Below are 7,556 nucleotides of genomic sequence, written 5' to 3'. Positions count from 1 at the left end.
AGATATATAGTTACATTCTCTTAATGAATAGAGTGATTTGTTCTAATGGTGTTTGTAAATAGGATATCATGTCCGCATCTTGTACAGCAATGAATCACTAGGAAGAATGTATGCAATGTGTAAATTATTGAAACTGTCCTACCAATTTGATTCGAAACTGTCTCATTACTATTTGTTTATCAATAAAATTATGGGAAAAATAATAATATTGGCAAGATTTATTCTTCCATTTTGGTTTCCTCTCATGTTCAGAATTTAACAGTAAATAGAATAAGCACTTAACTGGCAAGTGCAAGGTCCTGAATTCAATCCCTGGTACCACAAAAAAAAAAGAAAGTAAAACAGAATTTAACAATAAAAATGACAAGTTTTTACTCAAACCCACATTCATTATTGTTCCATTCATGGATTACTTTCATTCATTTTGTTAGCTATTTGGTAATTAGTTTTATGTAATTCTTGTATATAAATGCTTCATTTAAATCTTCAAAGATAATTTACATCTAATCATATTTTGCCACCTTATTCCCCTGCCTCCCTTACCTTAAATAATTATAGTTTAAATCTTGTGTTCACAATTCCATTAATGTTGTTTTTATGTAATATTATATTTATAGATGTTAATAAAAATTCACATTTAAGAAAATGTGTACAAAGGTGTGATTGGGTGGAATACTCTGTATATGTCCACTAAGTCCATTTGTTCCAAGTTCTGGTTCAGTTCTGCTACTTCTTTGCTCTTTTTTTGTCTGCTTGACATATCTTTTTCAGATAAGGGTGTATTAAGGTCTCCTGTTATGATTGTAGTATTAGATATTATATGTTTCATGTCCATTAAGATTTGTCTTACGTAGTTGGGTGCTCCCATTTTGGTGTGTACATATTTATGACTGTTACTTCTTCCTTGTGTATTTTTCCCCTAATCAGTATGTAATGGTCTTTTTTATTTCATTTGATCATTCTTCGTTTGACGTTTGGACTGCCTGAGAACAGCATTGCTAACCCTGCTTTTTTCAGAGGTTCTGGGGTATGTAATACTGTTTTCCATCCTTTGACTTTCAGCTTATGAATTTCTTTATGAGTTATTTCTTATATATAGCATATTTTAGGATTTTGCATCCCAATCCACTGTACCACTCTATTTCTTTTCATTGGTGAATCCAGTCCATTTACATTGATGGTTATAATTGAGCTGTATTGATCTATGACTGACATATTATTAATCTGCTGTTGTATACAGCTTTTCCTCTTGTGTTTCATAGTTTGCCCTATTTTGTGAGTTCTTTCCAATCTCATTCATGGAGTTATGGTCATGTCTGTCCCTCTCTAGAACACTTTTTAGTTGTCTGTGCAGGGCTGGCTTTATTATCATGAAATACTTCATTTTTCCTCTGTCATGGGAGTATTTCACTTCTCCATGAAATGTGAAAGAGAGTTTTGTAGGGTATGGCAGTCTGGGCTGGAATTTGTTTTCATGGAGGACTTGCAGTGCTTTGCTCCATATTTTTTTGACTCGACGTTTTGTGAAGAGAAATGTGCCATTATTCTGATGGATTTTCCTTTAAATGTGAACTGTTTTTTTCTTTATTTTTTAACTAGTGTCTTAATATATTGTTCTTGTGCTAGATTTCTGGGATCTTGATTATTATACACCTGAGTGTGTTTTTAATTGGGTTGAAATTAGTTTGAGTTCTATAATATTCAGTTACCTGAATGTCAGATTATTTCCCCATATTTGAGAAGTTTTCTGCTATTACTTCTGCCCATTCTTTTTGTATCATTTATATTGACTCCTTCTTTCTCACTGATGCCTATTAGTCTCAAATTATTCATTGTTGCATCATCTTTCAGATGTTGAATTATTTTTTCCTTCAATCCAGTTTTTTATTTTTTGTTGTTGTTTTGTTTTATTTTGTTTTTGTATTTTAGGGAAGGGTCTACAGGGTGTTTGGGGGTCTCACTACTTGATCGGACTTGCAGTGATCTGTCTGTTTACAGTATCCCAAAAGCTAGGATTTCAGGCCCACTATATATACTTATGCTATATGCAAAATAACATAAATATACAGCTAATTTCTTTTAGTTCAATGAGAAGAAGGTTTTAAACTAATTGTCTTTAGACAAGATATCATGTCTGCATCTTGTACCAGGAAAAACTACTACAAAGACAACAATATGAAATGTATTAATCATAACTGTCCTACTAACCTGTTTTGAAACTATCTCATTGCTACTTCTTTCTCAATAAAATCATTAAAATAATAAAAAAAATATCCCTGGGGGGGTAGGGAGTAAAAAAGAAAAGACTAATTTGGGGAATCGGCACTATGTTTGATAAGATGAACTTGGTAAATTATTGGCTGTTATGTTTAATTATATTTTAATTTCATTTGAGGATTTTGAATTGACATTCAAATTACAGAATGTGATAAAGGATTTAAATAAAAAAGAAAGAAAACAGGACATGAAAAAATAAATACCTTAATGGTGCACCTCAAGCATCTAGAAAAGAAGAGCAAACCAAATACAAAGCCCAAAGACGAGAGGAAATTATAAAGATTAGAGCAGAAATTAATGCACTCAAGACAAAGAAAGCAATACAAAGAATTAGTGAATCAAAAAGCTGTTTATTTGAAAGGTTAAATAAAGTTTTAAGTCCCTAGCTAACCTCATTGAAGAGAAGAAAGAAAAACCTCAAATTCAAGCAATAAGAAGTGAAATTACCATGGACTCTAAATCAATAGCTATTTTGAATATCTTTACTCTCACAGAATTGATGACATAGAATAAAGACACAGATTCCTAGAAATGTACAAATTACCAAAACTGAATCAAGAAGTCATAAGAACTCTCAAGAAACTATAACAACCAATGAAATTGAAACTATAGTAAGAAACTTACCAATAAAGAATGTTCCAGGCCCTGATGAGTACACAGCTGAATTCTACAAGAAATTTACAGAAGGTATAATCCCAATACTCCTCAAACCCTTCAGTAAAATTGAAAACAATGTTCCCAAAATTATTCTGGAAGGCAAGTATTTTACTGATAGCAAAACTGTAAAAACGTGCTACTAAAAAAGAAAACTACGGGTCAATCTTTCTCATGAACATACACGCAGAATTCCTCAATAAAATCCTAGCAAATTGAATGCAGCAAATTATCAAGAAGATTATATACCATGACCATGTAGGGTTCATCCAGGGATGTAAGGATGGTTCAACATACACAAATGTATAAATTGAATACACTATATTGATAGAGACAAATCACAAAACTACATGATCATCTCAATTGATGCAGAAAGAGACTTTTGACAAAGTCCAACACTTATTCATGTTCAAAATCCTACAGAAAATTGGAATAGCTGTCCTCAACCTCAGTCTGATAAAAGATATCTATGACAACCCAAAGGTTAACAATTCTAAATAGAGAAAAAGTGAAATCTTTTACTCTCAGATCAGGTACAAGATAAGGATGTCCTCTGTCACCACTGCCATCCAATATATCGCTGGAATCATTGGCTAGAGCATTAGACAAGAGAGAGAAACAAAAGAAATAAGAATAGGTAAAGAAGTTACACTATCATTATTTGCATAAGACATGATAATTTACTTGGAAGATTCAAAAAAATTCAACCAAGAAGCTACTAGAATTAATATACAAATTCAGTACCATAGCAGGATACAAAGTCAATATCCAAAAGTAAATAGTATTCCTCTACACAGATAGCAAACACACCGAGAGAGAAATTAGAGAAACAATACTTTTTACAATAGCACTGAAGAAAATGAAATACTTAAGTATTAATCTGACTAAAGAAGTAAAAAATCTATTAAATGAAAATTAAGTACTCTGAAAGAAGAGATCATAGAGGACTTCAGATTATGGTAAAATATTCCCTGCTCCTGATAGGAAAATCAACATTTTGGAGATGGCCATACTTCCAAAATTGTTATACAGATTTCATGCAATCCCTATCAAAATACCACTAACGTACCTCATACACCTTAAGAAATAATTCCTAAAATTTATTTGAAACCAGGAAAAACTTAGAATAGCAAAGTCATTCCTAGGCATCAGAGACAAGGCAGTAGGCATTACAATTCCTGACTTGAAATTATACTACAAAGCTACATGTGATAACAGCATGATATTGGGCAAAAAATGTCTGGAGGATCTAAGAAATAGATTAGAAGATTCAGATACTACAGCAAACACACTCAGCCATCTTATCATGGACAAAGGTGCCAAACTTGTTTACTGGAAGAAAGATGGCCTTTTTAGCAAATGGTGCAGAAACACTGGCTCTTACATGCTGAAAATTAAAACTTGACCCAGGCCTATCATTATGCACTAAACTAAAATCAAAATGGATTAAAGATCTAAACATTGAAACAGAAACGCTAAATCTCCTGGAAGAGAAATTAGGAGGAATCTTGAAGACATAGTGGTAAGCCAACAGTTCATGAACAAAAATCAGACTGCACAGGAAATACTTAAATGAATGAACAAGTGCAACCTCCTCTTATTAAAAAGATTTTCTATTTCAAAAGAAATTACCAACAGAGTGGAAGACAACCCACAAATTTGCAAATTATCTTAACTAAGAGGTACTCAGACAAATGTCTTCTCTCTAGAATTTATAAATAACTGAAAAACATTAGGGCCTCAAAATTTAAAGACCCAATCCAAAAATGGACATCGAGATAAACATACACTTTTCAGAGGAAGAAATACAAGATGAAAATAAATACAAGAAAAAAAAATGTTTCACCTCACTAGGCATTCATGAAATGCAAATTAAAACAACACTTAAGTACCTTCTTGCCCCATAAAGAAATCAACTAACAACAGATGTTGGAGAGGCTGTAGGGAAAAAGGAACCCCTTTCCTGGTGGGAAGGTAGACTCATGCAACCACTATGGAAATCAATGTGGTGGAGACTCCTCAGAAAACTAGGTCTGGACATCCCATTTAATCCAGCTATCCCTCTTCTGGGAATTTTTCCAAAAGAACTGAAAACATCATATCATAGTGATACATGTGTACCTATGTTTATAGCAGCACAGTTAGTGATATGCAAATCTTAGAAACAACCAAAGTGTCCATCACCTGAGGAATGGATGAAAAAGATGTGGTGCTTTTATACAGTGGATTGTTACTCAGCTCTAAAGAATGATAAACTTTATATTTAAGTGGATATCACTTGAAGATATACACATAAGTGAAATAAACCAGACCCACATGTGTAAATATTGTATTGTCTCCCTAGTAAAAGAACTCAAAAAACAATGAGGAGAGAAAAAGGAGAAAAATATGGGGAATATGACTGAGGCAAAACCATACATTTATTTAAACAAAATAATTAGGCAGTGGTCATAAGAATCTCCATCAGATTTTTAAACTAGCAGTTAAGTGGGTGGAATTCTCAACATGACTAACTCTATATGCTGATATCTGTGAACTAAACAACTACACTTAGGATAGCAATGTATAATACTAAAACCATGTTTGAAATATCTGTCATTTTGGCCTTCTAAATGCACATTGCTTCTAATGTCATACCAATTATTGCTATACTCTCTTTAAAGTAATTTTTAAAGGTAATAAAAGAAAATAAGAGAGAAGGAAAAGTCATAGGATTTTTCTGATACAATGTTTTATATGGTTTAATTTCTAAATTTCTGTGTAAAAATGTGTAATTTTTTACATTCCATAGAAATTTACATTTCAGAATATACATGGTTGCTGGAAAAATAGCAGTTCCAGGTTATGTCTAAGTTGTTTGATATTTGGACAGATAGTCATGTTAATCTCAACTGCCTCTTATGCACAGTAATAATGTCGTTAAGTTTCTCCTGGATGTCTAACAACTAAAGTTTGCAGACAAAAATATTAAAGATATAAGGGCCACAAGGATAGCCAATATTTTGGCCTTAGCACTACAATGTTAGTGAAGACTCAGGACATAGAAGAACCTGCGCTGTGACATCCTATACCTCAGTGGTGACCCAAATTTCCTGATCAAGGAGATTATGTGGCCAAAGAGAAAGTGATTGACTATGTATAGTGTGCCTAAGGAGAGTGTCCTAGAAAGAAAAAAAATATTTCAGGCTTTCACAGAGAGCCAATTGGTCAAGCAATGGCCGTGACTCAGTCATATGGCTGACACTGACAAAAGATCTATAAGGTGCTATACATGGTTAAAGCATAAATCCTGAGGGGATTTGGCTGAGCTTGTCTGATACAAAAGTTAATTTTTCCTTATACAGGTCTTGCTTTATCTTGGTCTTAGGCATCCAGTGGTAAGGTATAACTACAAGGTATAAAATGTAAAGCTATTTTAAGATGCTGAGCTGTAAAAGGCTCAAGTCAGCAACTTAGGACATTTTCCAGGTGTGCTGATAAATCATTACTATTATGGACTATTGGTCTAAGTTTGGGTTATTTTGCTGAATTAAAGTACCTACAATCTTTAGACTGATTTCAAATGTGAAAATGTCCTTTAAAGACTTCTCCAAATACAGATTCCCTAACTGTAGTGGAACACCAATCTCTAAAAAATAAAACAAAAAAATAGGGATATGTTGGGAACCACAAAGCTTGGAAATCAATCAAATAAATGTAGGTGGGACTTGGTCCAGTGCCGAAAGCAAAAAAGCTACCTCATTCCTCAGATGACCAGGAGAAAATAAGGAAGAAAAAATAATATATATACACAACAGAGTTAAGATAGATATACAGCTATCTTAGTTCTCTGAGAATAAGTTTGTGCTAATATTGTTTAAACAAGATATTTTGTCTGCATCTTGTCCTCTGAATCACTACTACAAAGACAACAATATGCAATATATTAATTACTGTGTATGTCCTACTAATTTGTTTTAACTGTTTCATTGCTATTTTATGTTTTTTCTCATTAAAATAAATAAAACTTTTAAAAGCTAAAATAAAATAAAATGCTGCAGCATTAACAAAAAGATTGAGTTTATTTTATAATGAGCTATACTGTTTGCTCTCTTGGTTCCTGATGCTTTGTTCTCATTTCAGTGGGATAACCTAGTATGAAAGCTGCCTACTTCAAACACTCAGCCTTCAGAATTTTGAAAAGTGAATGTGTTTTATTTATATATTACCTAGTCTCGGGTATTCTGTTCTTTTTATACAATGCATTGTAAAATGTCTACTCTTTCAAAGAAAACAATCAGTTGTTCTGAAGATTTTGCTATTTAAGCACTATTACTACACTTCTAAATATATCTCTTTTTTAAATGCAACTGTATTTTGGGTAAAGGAAAGTAGTAGATTTATATAGACTTAATGTTGTCTCCAACAATCAGTTTAATTTGTGAATGAAACAAAAAAATCACAGGTGTATGTTTCTTTTAAAATTTTATTTTTTCAAACAAACAATTTTATTTTTTTAATTTTTTAATGGATTGCAAATGCAAAGTAAATTATTTACAAACATAAATGAAAGAACAATAAAAATTGTCCAAAATAAAAATGAAGAAAAATTTACAGATCAGTCATAATAGTTCACTGTGTCAATA

Source organism: Octodon degus, unplaced genomic scaffold (assembly GCF_000260255.1).
Source record: "Octodon degus isolate 3935 unplaced genomic scaffold, OctDeg1.0 scaffold00007, whole genome shotgun sequence".
Lineage (NCBI taxonomy): Eukaryota > Metazoa > Chordata > Mammalia > Rodentia > Octodontidae > Octodon > Octodon degus.
Note: the sequence above shows the minus strand (reverse complement) of the source record.